Source organism: Bison bison, unplaced genomic scaffold (genome assembly GCF_000754665.1).
Source record: "Bison bison bison isolate TAMUID 2011002044 unplaced genomic scaffold, Bison_UMD1.0 scf7180017864098, whole genome shotgun sequence".
In the NCBI taxonomy this organism is placed as follows: Eukaryota; Metazoa; Chordata; class Mammalia; order Artiodactyla; family Bovidae; genus Bison; species Bison bison.
In genome coordinates, this window is record NW_011494670.1 from 4,034,373 (window position 1) to 4,055,441 (window position 21,069).

A 21,069-nucleotide genomic window follows, 5' to 3' on the forward strand; every position below is an offset into this window, starting at 1 on the left:
TTTTGTTAAATTAAAGTTGACAGTAAATACTTTCGGTCTTTTTTTCCTCAGTAGTGTTAGTCCAGGGATGTTTAATCATTTTCCTGATTTTGATTGGTTGGCTGTTAATACATCTTATTTAGGGATGATTTTGCTAAAGGAGACTTAAGTGTCAATATAGTTGGAAAGGGCTTCCTGACTCACCATTTTAATCACTTTGCTATGGGTCCTCCACAGAATCCTGCTGCATCACAGAAGTTGGAAGTTCTGATGTTCCATTGACATCACAATGGAAAGTCTTGACTTGACCGGTAAGAGCAGCCCCATGGTGCATCTTACTTACTTACCTGGAAGCAATGAAGCAGTCAAGAGCTATGTGGTATCAGAGCTGGTCTCAACTTTTTCACATCTGATAGATTCACCTTCCGTATTGATCAGGGAAGTGTGATAATTGTGTATTTTACTTGTCAATTTTATTAGTATTTTAAAAGTGACATGTAGTCTCTATTATCAAGAATGTTAAATTTTCCTTTAAAGTAATTAATTTTTAAAAATTAACTATTTCAGAATCCCTGGCTTGTTTCTCCAATGTAATGGGCTACTGGTAAAAAGTCAATTTATTGAAGTCCCCAGTTATCTAGAGAATACATGTCTTAGTAAATATTACATTGGTTTGTTCCCTCAAAGCTTTTTGTATTTCCTTTGGCATTAAATGAAAAGTGAATCAGTATCAAAAAGCATTATGGGAGCTTAAAAAAGACTATTAAAAATAATAGAAGCAGGTGTAGCAGTACCATAAAACTATTTTGAATATGAAAAACCACACAGTGAAGAAAAAGTTGAGATTTTAAAATATATACATGTGGCAAATTATATCAAACTTTGAAACTCACATACTATAATTCTGTCCTTTTGTTCATAAGTTGTATTCAAAACTGCTTCCTTTGGAATATTTTAGGATTAATTTTAATAATGATTACTTAAATGCATAGAGTTTTCTCAGTCTGGGAATAAAAACGTGTGATTGATTTACTGGTGTTTGAATACTTTATGGTGAACTGATGATTTATAAGACCAAGGAATGTGACATAAAATGAACAAAAATAGTAAATATTGCTTAGTTGCAATTTTCAGGACATGCACTTATTCTTCAAATTTTCGATTCATGGTAAACTTAAAATCTTTTTTCTCTTAAGTATTTTTGATAGCCTGTTAGGTCTGTCTAGAAAATTTGTGTGTGTGTTTTTGTTTTAGTAAATATATGACTGAATGTTGCTTTTATGATTTTATGATGTGATAAGGCCTCTGAACCATTCTTCTGAGTGTTACAGTCTAGGATTGTTTGCATTGTAAAAATAAATGCCATTAACTTGTAAGTGTGTTTACTTGGATATTGAAACACCAACAAAATCTTATTGCCAGTGAGAAGACTGAGATTTAGTTATTTCTCCTCCTTTCTGTATTATCCTTTAAGGCATAATAAGTCAGAAATACAAATTCTGGATTTATGAATGGCAGGATACCATTGACTGTGGTTTTACTGGGTCAGCAGAGTAGACTACAGAAAATTTGAATATCTATACTGTAATTTCAAATATGTTCTCAATTACTAATTCTAATAGTGAGATTTAAAGAAAATTAAATTTGTGGCAATATTCTGAGTTTTCTAAATATGAATATATATATAGAAAATAAAGCAGGACCTTTTATATTACCTATTCAGAGAACTAAATCATTAATATGCCATTGTATGGCAGTCTTGACTTAAGTAGCCATCTGATCTTTGATCTCTGAATGTTAATTAGATTACATCAGTAAAGTATTTTTATTGACTGTAAACAGATACTGACAGAAAATGCTGATAAAATTTAAGAAAACTGACACTTTATACTTCTAGTATACATTTATGTTCATCATAAGTACAGTATTAACTAGTAGAAAATATGCCATTCAAAATCAAGAGTAATTTAGGAAATAAATCTTGGAAAATGTTACCTAGCAAAATGGTTCCCAGGGTTCAGTAAATCTGGGAAATAATGCTGTTTTAGTCAGCTTAGGCAAAGCTTTGTTTAATTAAACAGAGTCCCTAAATCTTCGTGTTTTATACCAGTAAGAGTTTCTTTATCACTCATGTTCGTATTCCTGATGAATCTGTTGCCACTCTGCTCCATGTCCTCTTCATTCCTGGCCCAGAGCTGAAGGACAGCCTCTCTGGGATGCACAAGTCTTGTGGCAGAAGGAGTCAGGCATTCTGGGTTCTTCAAGAGGCCATGTATGTCACTACCTCTTAACATTTCATTGGCTAAAGCATGTCACATGGCCAGCTCATGTCATGGGATAGGAGTGGCTTCTTAAGAGGAGTGGTGTAGGGGCTGATAGGGAAGCACAATGCCTATTTTAAGGGTAATATTCGGATAATCCTATCTCGGGCTTTTCTAGACAGACAGAATGCACCTTGTATGTTAAGCTTCCAGAAGTCCTGTAAAAATTAATCTGTTTAACGTGGAAAATTATTTGTGAAACTTCTGTGTGATACATGGAACATATTGAACTTTGAAACCTATCTGTGAACAAGTTTTAGGGAATGAGGAGTTCATTCATTCCAAGAGTTTCCCTAAGTTTTGAACATTATCACTTTTACACTATGCAATAAGTGGAAATACACCCTATATTAAGCTTACATTCTTGTTTTATAAGTTGGCTTTAAAAGGAAAGAAAATTACTTCAGACTGGACCCTCGGTGGTTTGAATACAGAGTTTGAGAAGGGAAATAATGATCCTCATAATAAATTCTTCCCTATATTTACTGGATTTCAGGAATTTTGACAGATATCCAATTGGGTATAGAGGAAGAGCATAAGAGAATGGGTAGGTTTTGTTTTTTTTTACCAGTAGTAGCATAATTATTTTACCATGTAATGGTAATCAAGTGCTTCTACTTAAAGTCAATTTCAGGAATGATTCTGGAGAGACAGAATACACATACTATAAGGTTTTCTAATGTACCCCGAGGTCGTATTCACTATACAGTGATTGCATTATTCTGTCCTATACTTTGTAGAAAATTGATAGTCATAATGAACTCCTCAGCTAGTGTTATGATTAATCCCACAAGTTTTATAAAATGTTGTGACCACATGTGTGTGGATTAACATGATTTAAATATTGAGGATTATACTATAAGCAGTGCTTTGTTTGTAAGTTTCTAGTTCCTTAAGATTGGGGAAAAGGAACATTTAGAAATCTGTGAATTCAGAGAAACTTAGGCATAAATCCTAGTTCTGGAACTTTTAAGTTGAAAGAATTTGGGTGATTATTTAACCTCTGTCAAATTTTGTTTTCTCATCTTAATATTGCATAATGATCTCTACCTCATGGAGTGCTGATAATGAAATGAGGGAATTAAGTTGAGTGCCTGGCACATGGGATGCTCTCAAGAAATGGTAGTTAAGAAATGTGATCACAGTTCAATAATCTTGGATGCACTGTAATATATTGTTAGTTTATGTTTGCATATTTATATTTAAACACACACTTCCAAGAGTTTTAAAAAATTGTCCTTAAGGTATAAGTATCCTACAGATTTACTGAAAAATAAAAGTGGCTTTATCCTCATCTGAAAAGGTGAATCCTGTGGAAGTACTAGTCACCCTGTGAACTAATAAATCAGTTCTTGCCACTGAGAACATAGAAGTCCTAACAGAGTGATTGCCAATTGTGGATGTATGGCCTCGCCTCTGAATTTTAAGGTTGGCATCAAAGAAAAACAATTTTTTATAATCTCACAGGGTACAAGAACAAAAGAGAGTGCCACAGAAATTTTCTTCAGCATGTAGAGCAAATGCTGTTTGGTTTCAAAAGAGTCAGCATTTCTACTTCAAGATTTCTATGCTGCTGTTTCCCAGTGAAGCTGAGATTATTTAAATTCCTTCAATGACTTCTCTGTTGGCATTGTCCCCTCACACTCAGAATCAGGACAGCAGAGGATATCTCTTAGGGTTCAAAGCTTTATGTTATTTCTAAATGATAATTTAATTTGGAATAACACAGAGATACATATAAGTAATTTGGGGTAAATTATTTTTCAAATTGTCCCAAGTCTTTCTCTTTATAAATGAATCATCATTGTAACAACTACCAGCTGGATCATTGATAGAGTGAAACTATTTCAAAAATAGAATATTTTCATTTTTAGAGATTATATAGTCTGGGCAGCCATAACAAAATACCACAGACTGGGCAACTTAAACAATAGATTTCTTTTTACAGTTCTGAAGGCTTATGGTCCATGGTCAAGGTGTTGACAAATTCTGTTTCTGGTGTGGTTTCTCTTCCTGGCTTTTGGACAGTTGCCTTCTTGCTGTGCTCTCACGTGACCTTTTCTCTGTGTCTGTGGAGAAAGTGTGCTCTGGCCTCTTCCCCCTTCTTATAAGGACACCAGTTCTATCAGATAATGGCCCCACCCTAGTGACCTTACTTAATTTTTACCTTCTTCTAGGGTCTGTCTCCAAGTACAATTGCACTGGGTTTTGAGGTTTCATTATACAAATTTGAGGGCAGCCAATTCAGTTCATACCAGAGGTATTTGTTTTTTCTGTGCCAAAGAGAGAAGAGAATGTTAAAAAAAAAAAAAAATTCTATGTTATTTAATCTATAAACAAGAAGATCCGGTTTACTGTATCATCTAAGATTCTAAAAATTATCTTTGAATCTTTGGAATGGGAGACATTTGAAATTACTGAATTCATATTCCTTCCACTTTGAAGTCACAGTGCATTAAAAAAGAATGTCTTTCAAGGGAAGGAATCAAATCAAAGAACTTGAAAATCAGAGTGTTTTGTATGATGGAGGAATAGCATCATTGTAAAAATTGATTTCCATGTGTATTCATTGTTGACTTGATATGGAATGTGTTTGAAAATTAGGTCAAAGAAGAAGACATTTAACTTTTTGAGATACATGTTTCTGCTGACTATAATCAAGCCAATTCATATTTTTCATGGCTATATTCTTTTACTTTATTTAGCAGGAAAATAGCATAGTCTTAAAGGTTCTGGAAAACAGAAAGAAAATATTATGCATTTGAAATAAAGCCAGCAAAAGCCACAACAGAGTCCTAAATCTCCTATTCTCCCTGTTAATTATCCTGCCTCCCTCTCTTTCTTTTTTTTAATCTCCTTTTTTCATCCTCTTCCTTTTCCTCCTTTCCTCTGATATTACTCTTAGGTTAGGTAATCATTGAATTTCTCAAGTAATAGTCTAAATGCAATTCTTTGAACATCTCTGTAGTACCTTTTTCTAGTACATGGGAGGAACTTTCAGTTGATGAGTGTTTGGGATTAGTAATCGTATTGATGAAGGCTCAATTTAACTCTTAGTTCTACTTTTGAACTTAAAAAAAAAAAGAGTGCTCTGTGTCACTAGAATAATTTGAGTGTCTTATGATTTGATGCCTATCTGAAAAGAGAAAATATACCATAAGGAAACAAACCTTTGAGACTCTCTTTGTATAATAATAACTTTAAATTGATTCACCTTGTGTGTTTACAGACTAGAAGATAAGCTCTTCAGGACTGATCTACTTTTGTGGATTGCAGTTAATTGGTTGAAAGTTATTATTTTACCTTTTATTTACTTTTGATTTTGATTTCCCTCTAAAGCTATTTACAGATGACTCAAACTTAAGCCTTATATGTAATAAGTTTTAGCACTGTATTTCTTTTGCATAGGCTCAGTCTACTGATTATTAAATTTACTAGTTAAGGACAATACAAATAAATTGAGACATGACCACTTCATCCATTTTACTACTCTGAAAGGTAGATAAATTATTTTTATACTGAAGTCTATATTGCCTTTGATCTCTATTACAGAGAATTGTGTTTCTCCAGGAAAATAAATGAATCTTGTTGTTGTTGTTCAGTTGCTCAGTCACGTCCTACTCATTGCATCCTCTGTGGTCCCCTTCTCCTGCCTTCAGTCTTTCCCAGCATCAGGGTCTTTTCCTGGGAGTTGGCGCTTCACATCAGATGGCCAAAGTATTGGAGCTTCAGCTTCAGCAACACTCCTTCTAATAAATATTCAGGGTTGATTTCCTTTAGGATTGACTGGTTTGATCTCCTTGCTGTCCAAGGGACTCTCACGAGTCTTCTCCAGCACTTCAGTTCAAAAGCATCATCTCTTTGGCGCTCAGCCTTCTTAATGGTCTAGCTCTTACATCCTGTGTGACTACTGGAAAAACCATAGCTTTGACTAGACAGACCTTTGTTGGCAAAGTAATGTCTCTACTTTTTAATACACTGTCTAGTTTATCATAGCTTTTCTTCCAAGGAGAAAGCATCTTTTAATTTCATGGCTGCAGTCACCATCTGCAGTGATTTTGGAGCCCAAGAAAATAAAGTCTATCACTGTTTCCACTTTTTCCCCATCTATTTGCCATCAAGTGATGGGGCCAGATGCCATGATCTTAGTTTTTTGAATGTTGAGTTTTAAGCCAGCTTTTTCACTCTCTGTCACCTTCATCAAGAGACTCTTTCGTTCTCTTGGCTTTCTGCCGTTAGAATGATGTCATCTGCATGTCTAAGGTTATTGATATTTCTCCTGGCAATCTTGATTCCAGCTTGTGATTCATCCAGACTAGAATTTTGCATGATGTACTCTGCATATAAGTTAAGTAAGCAGGGTGACAATATGTAGCCTGATGAACTCCTTTCTGAATTTTGAACCAGTCTGTTGGTCCAGGTCCAGTTCTAACTGTTGCTTCTTGACCTGCATACAGGTTTCTCAGACAGCAAGTCAAGTAGTCTGGTATTCCTGTCTCTTTTAAGAATTTTCCACAGTTTGTTGTAATGCATACTGTCTAAAGGTTTTAGTGTAGTCATGTTTTTCTGGATCTAAATGGATCTAATGGGGTGAAATTTCTCATAACATTGCTCTCAGAATTTCCATGCATATTAATGTAGAATACATACTATATTTACTGAGTATTCTGCGCGTACACAGATAAGTGTAAATATACGTGAGTGAATACATGTAATTTTTTCAGGCAACTTCTTCAGGAAACCTAAAGCCTTAAGTTTACATTAGAGGGTCTGTTTTATTTGGGCTGTATCCCCCAAACCTACGAATGGTTTCCAGCACATGGAACTTGCTTAGTGAATATTTGGTGAATTAGTAATACAAGAGTTCACATTTTATTAATTGTATATTCCATTGATATTGATATTAATAAGCATCCCCAGGTCTACTTGGAGATAGTTATTCTTCCAAGTGTTAGTTCAGGGGGAGGAGTGTTCCTCATAAATAAGTCTTTAAGTTGCAGTTAGTCCTATAATCAATAAATGTTAGTGAGCTTAAGAACTTAAAATGAGCAGCAAAATAATTTCTGGGTACCTGTTGTATTGTTCATAGGGTACATTGAGTCAGCAAGAGTTTATTAAGACTTGTAAGCCTTCTGCCAAGTACTTTCCTAACACTTTACCAGTGACCTGAGTGGAGTGCATGTGAAGGTTCTGAGATACAAGAAAGGCAAATTGGTTCAGGTGGGGTCACGAGAGATGCTGTATGGTACTTGTGTTTAGTTAATACGTAATAGAAAGGTTGACTTAAGTCCACATTTAGATGTTTTATTCTTGGGGGGGTACTGTTTTTAGGATATTCCTATATTCAAATTTATAAAGATGTTAGAGAAGAACATTGTGTTTTGGTTTGTGTGTGTATGTGTTTTGATTTTATAAACTTTTGTAATCTGCTTGATTTTCAGTTCTGCCTCTGACATTGTTATATTGCTGTTCTTAAAAAGCAGATGAGTTATGTAGTTATTTTAATGTTTCCTTAACATTTATTGTAAGGCCATTTATTATCAAGTGTCTCTTTGAGGCAAAAGTATTCCACTTCAGGAATGTAATGTTTTAAGCTGTTGAGTTACCACAGGCATAAACAGTGTACAGGTTTCTGGAAAGGTCAATTAGATGGGGAGGAACTGGCTTCTGAACAAGGCTTAAATAATAAGATACCATTTAACTGGTGAACACAGTCCCAAGCATTTTCAGTTATGCCATACTGCTACTGCTGCTAAGTCGCTTCAGTCGTGTCCGACTCTGTGCGACCCCATAGACAACAGCCCACCAGGCTCTCCTGTCCCTGGGATTCTCCAGGCAAGAACACTGGAGCGGGTTGCCATTTCCTTCTCCAATGCATGAAAGTGAAAAGTGAAAGTGAAGTTGCTCAGTCGTGTCAGACTCTTAGCAACCCCATGGACTGCAGCCTACCAGGCTTCTCCGTTCATGGGATTTTCCAGGCAAGAATACTGGAGTGGGATGCCATTGCTTTCTCCAGTTATGCCATACTAATTACTAAATTAGAGAGAATGAAACCCACAAAACGTGAGATGTATCCATGTGCAGAGAAGGGTAAGCCCTCAGGCACCACCCAGATGGCCCGAACTGATTCTCTGAATCATGCACTTAATATAGTTTGTGAATACCTGCTGTGCTTTCAGTATTGTTAGAGATGCCTGTTCATCAAATAGGTGTATTATATAAAGAGACAATAGAGGAAAGTGTGAGATTAGCAGCCAGTGTCCATCCCCTGTTTAAATACAAACTTCTTCCTCTGTCAGTCATTTTGTTCTGCCATTTGCTGACACTTACAGCTCATCTCTTGGGCTTCCCTGGTGTCTCCGAAGTATAGAATCAGCCTGCAGTGCGGCTTCTATCCCTGGGCTGGGAAGATCCCCTGGAGGAGGGAATGGCAACCCAGTACCCACTCCAGTATTCTTGCCTGGAGAATCCCGTGGACAGAGGAGCCTGGCCTACTACAGTCCATGGGGTTGCAAAGAGCCAGACATAACTAAAGCGACTTAGCACTCATACACGCACAGCTCATCTTTCAGTCCAGTCCATTTAGTAACATAAATACTTAAAGGGATGATAGTTTTCAGGTTTGAAAGTTTTTCCTGTTAAGATAATGGGTATTGGTTTTCTTTATTGCTGACATAACAAATCTATCTTGTTGATGGTAAAGGTGTGCCAGTTATGTTTCTCTTTATTAATTTTGAACTAATCATCAGTTATAGAATTTTTTAACCCATTATTCCTTTTATAATAAAATATTTCATGCATTAGAATTTATAATGTGCCTGTGGAAAAAAAATATTTTAGAACTTTTACTTCCCAATTTACTTCCCATTCTTGCTACTAGGTTGTCAACTGCCTAATACTCATCCTTGCTTCGGTAGATAGGTAGAAACTTAAAGATTTCCTTATAGAAGACAAATTTCAATGGATCACTTTTTTCAGCTGTAATTTGATCTCAGAAGCATGGGCTCTGGATCTGGAGTCAGATGGACTGTACACAAGACTAAATTCAACTCAGTTGATTACTGATTGTACTGTGGGAAAGTTACTTTTCTTCATCTGTGAAACGGGGTGAATATGGTCCGTGTAAGGTTCTTACGAAGATTAAAAGTGCTGGAGGTTACACTGCCAACCCCAGAACAGGGCAGGGCTGCTAAGAAAATGTGTTTGTTCTCACAATGGACAGTAGGTCAAAGTGGTATTTGACTTTTTTTTACTGCTCTAACTGTTCTTTGAAATGGAATTTCAAGCATGTTATTATCTCTATTCACAGCGAGAGAAATGTCTTCACTGTGTTGCACTTTATTATATGAAGTCTTTATTGAGTACAGGATTGGTTTTAAGTCATTAAAGAGTAACATTTACTCTTTATATTGTTAAATACCTTAAAATATTTCCTATACCATCATAATAGATGTTTATTTATACTTTGCCCAATTTAATTTTGCAGTTTTATTAAAGTGTAATCAAAGCTCAAGTATATGAAAGTATTAGGAGATAAGTCATCTATCATTCAGTGAGGTATAGTTATTTTAAGAATATTATCGCCTCATGCAGTGTTGGTTTTAACAAAATTATCACCTTAAACAAAAAGTAAATTATTTAAGTGTAAAAGTACATTTTTATAATCTACACAATTTTCTTCAAAGATTATAATTATTTTAATAAAACAAAGAGCTGTATTATGAATTCTTAATGAAATTTAAAGTATGAGAGCTATTTTTGTAAATTGATTATTGCAACCTACCTAAAAAATTAAAAAAATTCTAAACAGCTGTGACCTTATTATGACCTTATTCTACTAGTTTATCCATAAACTAGAGAAGCAAGATTCTCCTTCATTTTAGGTCATTGGCTTAGCATTTCACAATTAATTGATCCAAGACAAGAAAGTATTTTTATTTCTAGTAATTTTCATGAGCGTGAAGCATTACAGTTTTGTTCTTTGTCCCTAGTAACTTTTATTTATTTATTTTTATTATCTCTATAATTAGTATATCTCAACTGATTTTGAAGATAATTTAGGACTATCTATGAAAATACCCTGGTTGTAAGTTAACATGTTTGTATTAGGATATTTGTGGGGTCTTTTTTTATAGCAATTTTACCCTTTCCTAGTCAAATAGGTGCATTTTCTAAACATAACTATGGATTTTATAGACTTGAATTATGTACTTTTTCAACTATTAGTATACTATATATCATTCTAAACTTTGCTGGCTCCCATATGAGTGAAGAGTGTTTGCACTCTTTTTCTAGCTCTTGTATTCCTTTTTTAGAACCTGAACTGCCTATAGTAATCTCACTGGAAAAATTGTTTTACTTAAAAGGTAAAAGTAGCATACTTTCTGTTCCTCTTATTTATCTGATAAATACTTACTGGAACTACTGTGTTCCAAGTGTTAGACATTGTCAAGGTCACATTATGATAATAGAAGGCAAACTAATTAGGTACAATATAGATAGATAAATAAACCTCACTGAGAGTTCTGCGTGGAGAAGGCAATGGCACCCCACTCCAGTACTCTTGCCTGGAAAATCCCATGGACAGAGGAGCTTGGTGGGCTGCAGTCCATGGGGTCGCTAAGAGTCGGACACGACTGAGTGACTTCCTTTCACTTTTCACTTTCATGCATTGGAGAAGGAAATGGCAACCCGCTCCAGTGTTCTTGCCTGGAGAATCCCAGGGACGGGGGAGCCTGGTGGGCTGTTTATGGGGTCGCACAGAGTCAGACACGACTGAAGCGACTTAGCAGCAGCAGCAAGAGTTCTGAGGAAGATCTTAAATTCCAGGTAGGATATCAGGGAAGACTACTCAGAGGAATAAATATAGAATCTGGAGAAGGGGAATGCAGGCATACCTCAGTTTATTGTAGTTTTCAGATACTGCATTTTTTGCAAATTGAAGGTGAGACAGCCTTGTGTTGAGTAACGTTATCACCATCTTTTTTTTTCCAACAGCTGTCACTTTATGTCTGTCTGTCACATTTTGGTAATTCTTGCAATGTTTTAAACTTTTCCATTATTATTGTATTCATAATGATCAGTGATCTTTAATGTTACTATTACAGAAAATTATGTCTTGCTGAAGGCTCAGAGATTGGTTAGCATTTTTAAGCAATAAAGTATTTTTTAATTAAGGCATGTACCTTTTTTAGGGATAATGCTGTTGCACACTTACTAGACTATACTATAGTGTAAACATACTTTTATATGCACTGGGAAACCAAATAATTTGTGCAACTTGCTTTATTATGACATTTTCTGTATTCAGGTAGACTGGATCCAAATCCACAGTATCTTCAAGGTATGCCTAGATACCTTTTGCTATTTGAATGGAATGTTTGTAAGGGTAAAATGGGAAATTTTCATCCAGAGCTAGATGTAAGAGGGTCTTGAATGTCAGGGTGAATTTACTTTTTTTCTTTTCTTTTTCTTAAGGCAGATAAACCACTGAAAAATTTTGAGCAGACAATATAAATGAGATGGATTGAAAGGGAAAAGAAATAGGCATTGGAAAGTTTGGTTTGAGGGGCTTTAGCATATCCCAGGCAAAAAGAAATTTGTTTTTCTAATAGAGTTTGAGAGTTGTAAATAGCATCATTGTAGGAGACATGAAGGTTTATACCCTGTCTTGATGTGTCTTAAAATATTTTGGATTGAGGTATCCAACTCACCAAATCAAATAAGTCTTTTCCCATTTTGCAAGCAAAAATTAATAGATACTCACTTTTAATGATTGCTTTAATGAAGATTTTCTCAAATGTCTGATGCCTGCCACTACTGATGTGTGTGTGTGTTTCTGTCTGTTTTTAGTGACTGTAAATTTAGTTTTCACTCTAACAATTTCTCAAAGAATACAAACCCTGTCTTGTCACTTGAACCAAACTACTAATGTGCAGAATTTAGCACCAGATGGAACTTGGGGTGTAGAGGAGTCATAAGAGGGAAGGAAAGCAGTGGGGCTTGTTGAAAAGGAAGTCAGAGATAGGGAGGGGCTGGGATGGAATGGATTTGAAACACAAAGAGAATATCTGTGATTATGTATAGGATGTGTTTATGAGTTTGTTATGAGTTTGGAAGAGATTCCAGCTGAAGATAGGTATAACTTAAGAGAAAGGTCGTAAAGCTGAAACTTTGAAAACTGGTGAAAGTAGAAAATAAGGCTAAGACAGATCCTTTGAAAACACCTACTTACTTGTTAAGAAAAGTATAAAGGAAAGAAAAACAATCAGGCCTGTGGTGGGAAAAGCAATAGAGTGTAGTGCTAAAGAAGATGGGAGTTTTCAAGAAAGAAATGCTGCTGCTGCTGCTGCTGCTAAGTCGCTCCAGTCGTGTCCGACTTTGTGCGACCCCATAGACGGCAGCCCACCAGGCTCCCCCGTCCCTCGGATTCTCCAGGCAAGAACACTGGAGCGGGTTGCCGTTTCCTTCTCCAATGCATGAAAGTGAAAAATGAAAGTAAAGTTGCTCAGTCGTGTCCGACTCCTAGCGACCCCATGGGCTGCAGCCCATCAGGCTCATTTTTGATGCATTTATTGCCTTCTCTGCAATAAATGCTATTTCCTGTCAAAAAAAAAAAAGGTGTTTGGGTTAGGTGTTCCATGGGTCCTTTGGGGAAAGTTTTAAAATTAATTTTATTATTAAAGTATAGTTGATTCACAGCGTTTATTATACAGTGAATGATTTAATATTTTTTTACATTGGGCTTCCCCAGTGGTTCAGCTGGTAAAGAACCCACTTGCCAGTCCAGGAGACTCAAGAGACTTGAGTTTGATCCCTGTGTCTGGGTAGATCCACTAAAGAAGGAAGTGGCAACCTTATCCAGTATTCTTGCCTGGAAAATTCCATGGACAGAAGAGCCTGGCAGTCCATGGGATTGCGAAGAGGCAGACACGACTGAGAGCACATGCACACATTTTATAGATTATGCTCCATTTGAATTTTTCTTAAAATATTGGCTATGTCCTCGGTGCTGTACAATATATTACTGTAGCTTATTTATTTTATGCATGATATTTGTACCTACCTTTCTCGCCATTTCCCGTTTCCCTCTCCCTGTTGGTAACCGCTGCTGCTGGTAAGTCGCTTCAGTCGTGTCCGACTCTGTGCTACTCCGTAGACAGCAGCCCACCAGGCTCCCCCGTCCCTGGGATTCTCCAGGCAAGAACACTAGAGCGGGTTGCCATTTCCTTCTCCAATGCATGAAAGTGAAAAGGTAAAGTGAAGTTGCTCAGTCGTGTCCGACTCTTAGCGACCCCATGGACTGCAGCCCACCAGGCTCCTCGGTCCATGGGATTTTCCAGGCAAGAGTACTGGAGTAGGGTGCCATTGCCTTCTCCGTGGTAACCGCTAGTTTTCTATATCTATGTTTCTGTTTTATTACATTCATTCGTTTGCTTTATTTTTTAGATTCCACATAAATGATAATAATATTTATCTTTCTCTGATTTATTTCACTAAGCATTCTACTGTCTAGGTCCATCTATATTATTATTATTGGCAGAATTTCATTCTTTTTTTTATGGCTGAATAATATTCCGTGTGTGTGTATCTGTGTTTGCACACATACTATATATACCTCATCTTCATTCATTTCATCTGTTCATGGATACTTGGGTTGCTTTGTTATCTTAGCTCTTGTAAATAATGCTGCTATGAATATTGGGTGCAAGTATCTTTTCAAAGTAGTGTTTTTATTTGGGGGAGATGTATACTCAGAAGAGGAATTGCTGGGGCATACAGTCATTCTATTTTTAGTTTTTTGAGGAACCTTCATGCTGTTCCCTGTAGTGGCTGCACCAATTTACACTCCCACTAACAGTGTACCAGGGTTCCCTTTTCTCTATATCCTCGCCAACATTTGTTATTTGTGGACTTTTTTGGTGATAGCCATTCTCACATGGTTTTGATTTAAATTTGGGGAAGCAGTTTTTGCAGAGTAGTCAAGGCAGAAAGTATTTATATATGTTTCAAATATTCCCCCTCTTATTTCCACTTTCTTGCTTTGATTTTTAGATGAAACTCTATGTTGAGCCAGTCTTCATGGAAGGATCTAAACTGACTTACAGAGCCACTCCCTGGGAACATAGAGCTCATCTTCTATAAATATAGTTTTAATATTCTTTTCTTTAAATGTGTTACCTAAAATACTTCAGATCAGATGCTAATATCATTTCTCAGATACACTAAGTGTTACTTTCTTTAATATATCATCATCAAACATACTTCCTAAATGCCTCACCGTTAGGGGCTTACATTTATTATGTAATTGGAATTATAGAAGGATGATAAATGAATTCCTTGTCATTGCCAGTTCTTCTTTTACAAGAAGTACACTTTTACTTTTAAAAAAGCTTTCTGTTTTTATAAAGATCTCATAGAAAGCTTTTTGGATTAGTAGGGCCACCTGCATATGGGATTTCTAGGTGAGAATCAAATACATAGTTAACTTTTGTTTCCATCTGCAGAGAATAGTTGTAAGGATATAAAAGACTCAACCTAAGAGCAGTAACAATGATTATAATTTTAAAGAACTGTAGTAGTTATTCTTTGCATTTTATGCACTAATTTCTCTTTTTATGTAGAAGTGTGTGTGTTTAATCATCACAGTGGCCCCATAGATGCAGATATCTTTACTCTCTTACCATTTATGAGAGAACTGATGCTCAGAACATTTAAATAAATTGTGTGAGCTTTTTGACCAATTGAAAATAGAGCCAGGATTCAGGTCAGCTCTTTCTGACTTTCAAAGACCATGTTCTCTACATGGCCCGTGCAGTTTACAAATGTATTTGAAATTTGAGTTTTAACACCCTTGGTGGCAACAACTTACTCCAATTTGGGTGCCCAGTGCCTCATTACTTTCTTCCTTTTTTCTTCCAACTTGGGATGACTAGATAATTTTCATTTGCTTAAACGTATTATCATTCTATACTGCTGATTGTCAGGCAATCTTCTGCATATTTAATTCCCTTATTTATTCTTCACATCAGTTATATTTCTCCTTCAACATTTTATTTTGAAACTTGAGACAAATAGCATATGTTTGTATTCACCACCTAGATTCTGCCATTAACATTTTACTTATTACTTATTTTATTACATTATCTATAATCTGTGTATCTATAAGTTCATTTTTGATGCATTTAAAAAGTAAAGACATCACTGCAAATATCCTAAATACTTCAGTATGTATATTATTGACTATAGTTCAGCATTTATGTACAACTTTTTTCTTTTGATGTAAAATTTACATTCACTGAAATGCATAAATCTTAAATATACATTTTCTGGATTTGATAAACTCATATACTTAACTGTGTAACTCATATACCTTTGAAGACATAAAATATTACTACTGATAGGTGTCTCTCTTTATTCCCATTTTGTGCCTGAGGAAACTGAAACACAGTGAAATTAAATAATCTGCCTGAGGTCACACTGCTAATTGAAATAGAGCTGGAATTCAGGCTCTGGGAATCTGCTTTTAGGGTTTGCGCTCCTGACAGCACCCTCAGTCTGCACATGTCCAGGTATCCTTTTACATTCCCATGTACAAATGTCGTATTAATTTATAACATAAGAGTGTAGACACAGAAGTAGTATGTTTGGGATTAGTGAGAGTAGAAATGCTGTTCTGGAAATGCCTTACATCCTTGCAAGAGTATATATGGCAAGAGAAACTAAGAAGGAAAGAAGAACCTTCGTCAAAATACCATGGTGAATCTCTGTGTAATGATTGTGTCTCAGCCGGCATCCTTGACTGATGTTTCCAGGTATAAAGTGACAGTCTGTTAATGACGACACTGAGGTTCAGGAAAATCCTAAACTGCCACTTGGACAGTTAAAGGTAAATAATGTTCAGTGCATTTTTGTATTAAGCATATTTTTGCTCTACTATGATAATTAGAAAATTGTTCATCCGTGTATGGTGTATGTAGTGCCACTTGCCTTGATGTCTCAGGCTCAAATAATAGAATTAACCAATTTGGGATTTATAGTTATGAAATTTGTAAAGCCTTTAGCAAAGAAACTGAATGGAATTCTTTGGCCTTTCCAAATTTCATAAAAATATGCATAAATTTTGAAATAAATGATACTTATTTTTTGTAGTTCTTAGGTGTACTATTCCTATGAGAAGAAATTATATTTTTCCTGAATTGTGTTCATATCAGAAGCCATATATTAAAATTGACCAGTTTCTTTTGTTCCTTTATTCAATTATGAAAAAGTACTGTCATATATATTTTTAAAAATCCTAAGTATTGTTCATAAAGCAAAGTCAAAAAACCAGAAAACATGTAGTTAACAAAACCTAGCCTGTCACTAGAGGGCAGAACAGTACTATACTTGATTTGACAATTTAAAAAATTGCTGAACATGGGAAAATGTTGATGTACGATTGAATAGAAGTCTCTTTTATTTTTATGTCTTGCTGTGAAATCCATTAACATACTTATTTCACTTGTATCAAAGGAGCTTTGCTGATAATTACAGAAAATTGATTACAATTGATTGCTTGCAAAAAGGCATCATTATTTAGGAGAGCGTCAGTATATCTCAAGAGAAAATGCAATGCTTACCAAGAGGTGCATTAAATTATTTCTATTATATGTAGTACTCTGAAGTAGAGTTGCCATATAGACTTTTAGGTGTGGCATCATGAGAGAACATGTTTGAGACATTTACTAGTATTTAGGTTTAAGAACTCATTGAAATATAGGACTTTTGATCTTTCAGCTGAAATGTGTTGAATAATTAAGATTTTGAAATTATAGTTGTAAAAGCAATGAACTAATTCTAGCCCCTTTTTTAAAATGTTAAAATTTTGTCAGTGCCTGTTCACATAGTTTTATTTCTGTTTGACAATTTCTGTTGTTCTGATATAGTTGCATTTTGCTTTATTTTTTCTGATAGACTTTTTAAATAATTCAGGCTCTAAAATTATTCTAGTGAGCAACCTCAGCGGTTCATTGTCTGAACGCATAGTTTTATCTTAAAAGTGTGTAGTTTGAATTTTATTCTGTAAAAACAGTTTGGATTTATAAATGATTCATTTGTAGTGGAGAATATAGGATGTCAGTAAAAGTCCTAGCGTTTGGCATTAGAAGATTTGTGGCCCCAGTTATCATGTTCTTGCCTTTGGCCTTGGGCAAGTCACATTACCTCTCTGAAGTAACCATTGTCTAAGTTGAAGAATTGGAAAAATATTTCCATATTTACTGCTAGGTTAATTTGAGAATTGTGTTTTTATCTGTGTAGATGTGTCTCCAAAGATGCTTCTGTGTAAGGATGAATTTTAATAAATAAAGATAAATAAGCTCAGAAAAAGCTTAGAAATAACTTTGAAGTGGTCAGTTATATCACAAATTTAGTAACATAAAGGCGCTTACTACAGGAGTAAATGAAACAAAAAATGTGGTTTCCAACTTGAAACCCAAGTTCAAATTACTGACCTCCGCCCTGTCTCTGAGTATGTCTGACTGCTTAATCTTTCCATAACTGCTGACTATGTGGCTCCTCTCACTCTGTTCTATCCTCTTGTTTATTTCCATGTTCCCTCTCTCTGTGTTTCTCCTGACTGTCTTTGGTCTCTCTCTGTGTTTTTCTTATCCCAGGCACCCTCAGGAAGACCCCAAGCCTCTAACAGTACCTGGTATCATCTCCAGCATGTTTGTAGATGTGGAGGATTCACTGGCTTTTTGAGACATACCAGAGGCGAATTGTTCCACTGTAGTAAGTCAATCAGCATTTATTAAGTGACTACTGTTTACAGAGCACAGTTGATGGTGCTTTGGGCAAAGAAGAATGAGTTAGGGCATAGCTCTGAGGACATAATCTTGTAAACGCTTCTCAGTGGCTCTTACAAGCTAGATACATGCAAATAAAAACAACAATGAAGTAAAAAGCTGACAAATAATTATGTAAGTGAGTTGTGTTGTTAGAAAACCAGGTGGTATCAATCAGGTTTCCTGCATGAGTTTAAAATTAGGTTTTGAAATATTATTGTAAAAAAGATTGAGGAAAAAGAGGGTAGAAGTGAGTAATTTCTGTGGGACTTGGCAAGCCTATTTCCTTGCCTGTTGAGTGAGTCCCAAGGGTAGTGAAAGGAGTTTCAGCCTACTGACAGCTAACTTTCCTTAAACTTCCAGTCTTAGAGAAGTCAGGGTATGAAAAGAAGTACAGCTAAATTGGGACTTTCCATAAACATATGTGGTATCTGTTACCAGCTTTAGAATTTAGAGAGTTTAATGGTAAATTGTGATTATGAAGTAATAATGAGGTACTATGACATAAAGTTAATACAAACTATTAGAATATGGTCTAGGGATGCATTATAAATGCTAAATTGTATAAAAATAGTAAACTACAGTGTAACAAGACAGTTTCGTGTTTGTGTTGGAAATTTATTTGTGCTGTTGTATTTTAGATAGTCCTACGTGCAGACACCCTGGCTTTCACAGTTTACGGTTTGAATCTCGCCTCTGCTCGCTGTTTAATGTTGGGCAATCTGTGAAACAGAAATCTCAGTTTCCTTCTATGTTAACTAAGGGTAAAATATTTACCTGAGAGTTGTTGTGTGAGTTAAAAGAGGTAATTTTTTTAAGTCCTGAATATGTGCTAGGTACTTGCAGCTTCTTAAAAAGTACCTTTTAAGATAGTTTGTTAAATATAGTATTAATTTTCTGAGCGCTTTTTAAAAATAGGACTAACTCCATAGTATTTAGAAAGTGCTATACATGCAAGGGTTATTTATTACATGTGAATAAGATACAAATAACATTACCTTGAATAACTGAGTACTTACCACTAACTTAGGAAACAGAGCTATGCCTGGCCCAGATTCCGTCAACTCTCTTTAACCACCACCACAGTGCTGAGTGTTGAGTTTCTTACTTCCTTATTTTTCTGTATAGTTTTTTTCATAATTTATATATCCCCTATATTGTTTTGCTTCTTTTTGAAATTTATATTAAATAATATATGTTTTCTTTTGCAATACCTATCTTGCCACTCAACATGTTTGAGAGAATCACCCTTCTTATACTTGTAATTCATTTATGATCACAGTTGTATTTTGTTGTATGAAAGTTCCACATTTTTATTACTTATCTAGTATTTATTCCATAATAATAATTCCATTATTTATCCACTTTCTTTTGATGGCTACTTAGATTGTTTCCAGTTTATGTTATGAGAGAAAAAATTGCAAATGAAAAAGTCTTGAGAGTTCTGTTTTTGCTTCTTAACACATATATTTCTCTAGGATATATGTTCATAGCTATAAATGCAGAATCAACCCACCCTGAAACTCTATAGGATTGTGGCAAATGGATTTCTACAGAACTTATTACATTTTATCCTCCCTGTAGCTGAGTTTAAGTGTTTTCATTGTGTATTTCCTATATTGCTGTTGTTTAGTCACTGAGTCCTATCTGGCTTTGCAACCCATGGACTGTAGCCTATCAGGCTCCTCTGTCCATGGAATTTCCCAGGCAAGAGTACTGGAGTGGATTGCCGTTTCCTTCTACAGGGTATTGTCCCAGCCCAAAGATCCATCTCACGGCCCAAAGATCGATCTCACTTCTGCATTGCAGGCAGATTCTTTACCACTGAGCCACCAGGGAAGTCCATATCTCCTATATAGTTCTTTAAAATCACTAAATTTTTGTTTAAAGAATTTTGTAACTTGTCCAGAACACCATTTTAACAGTAATCCTGATGACATTTTAAAAAATTAGTTTTATCCTCTGCATCAGCTGCTTTTATTTCTCTTAGTTTTCCAATTGTCACTTACACCTTTTCTCAAACCCAGTTAAGTCCTGACATCCTGAAATAGCTGGATGTGTTTACCAGCTAAGTTCTTTCTCCCAGGAAAGCTATGTCAAAATAATGTAATGTTCTTTTATATTAGATGAAAATTACCAGCTATTCCTGACCAAAATTTTTAAAAATAGCTTCGGCAGGGAAATGTACACATCTTTTACTGATTATTTTTTCCTTAATTTGAGTTGAGATAGAAAAAGAATGACCCATGGAGGACTGTTCACAACCTGTGATTTGTTCTGTGTTGCAAAAGTCCCAAAAGCTTGAGTAAGTGACAACTTGCATTTGCTAATCTTTCCCTCTTTCTCTCCTTTACCTACTTCTGTAGTTCTCAGCCATTGGATCTTTTGGTATCTGATTATACTTGCACAGTCCATTCCAATTTTCATATCATAGTTCCTCCTAGTTTTGTGCTTGGTGGTCCATGATTTTAGTTTGACTGACTTCACTGTTTTGCCTATTGTCAAGCTTGGTACTGTGATCTGCTACATTTATTTCCCAAGGTTTTCCAGGGGACATTCCCAGGTTCCAGTCTAGTGCCTAGTTCTTGTTATTCAACAGATGTTTATTGAATGAAGAAAGGAAAAATGTAAATGGAGTAAGGACTGAAATGCCTTTTCTCTGCTCAGCAGTAATAATTACCCTAAAAGCAATGGGCAAAAATCATGCATACTGTTAACAGATCTGCATATGGATAGCTTTGTAAACCATAGGTAGTCATTTCTTCTTGAGCTTCACTCTGTTTTTCTGTTTTTGCAAAATGAGAGTGGTAGAACAGTGATCTGTAAGAATCCTTTTGACTCTAAACTTTTTGTATTCTGTCTCCAACTGAAATGAAATACATTGATAGTTTCTCTTGGGATTTCTGGACACCACTACCAAAGCCTGAATCTACCTACCTTAC

General features: G+C 35.5%; 1 protein-coding gene across 10 annotated transcripts in view; it reads left to right on the forward strand.

Annotated features, from left to right (window-relative positions):
- The window catches only part of BBX (bobby sox homolog (Drosophila)), a 299,118-nt gene that overhangs the window by 133,470 nt on the left and 144,579 nt on the right, over positions 1-21,069 (forward strand). For 8 of the 10 annotated variants that reach the window (XM_010838544.1, XM_010838554.1, XM_010838549.1 and 5 more), the window contains one exon: positions 217-290. The exons of 1 other annotated variant lie outside the window; for it this stretch is intronic. The gene's annotated coding sequence lies outside the window, so the exon portion shown is untranslated. Of the gene's footprint in view, positions 1-216; positions 291-17,956; positions 18,075-21,069 lie in introns of all 10 variants that reach the window. One more of the 10 variants, XM_010838545.1, reaches the window with a different exon arrangement.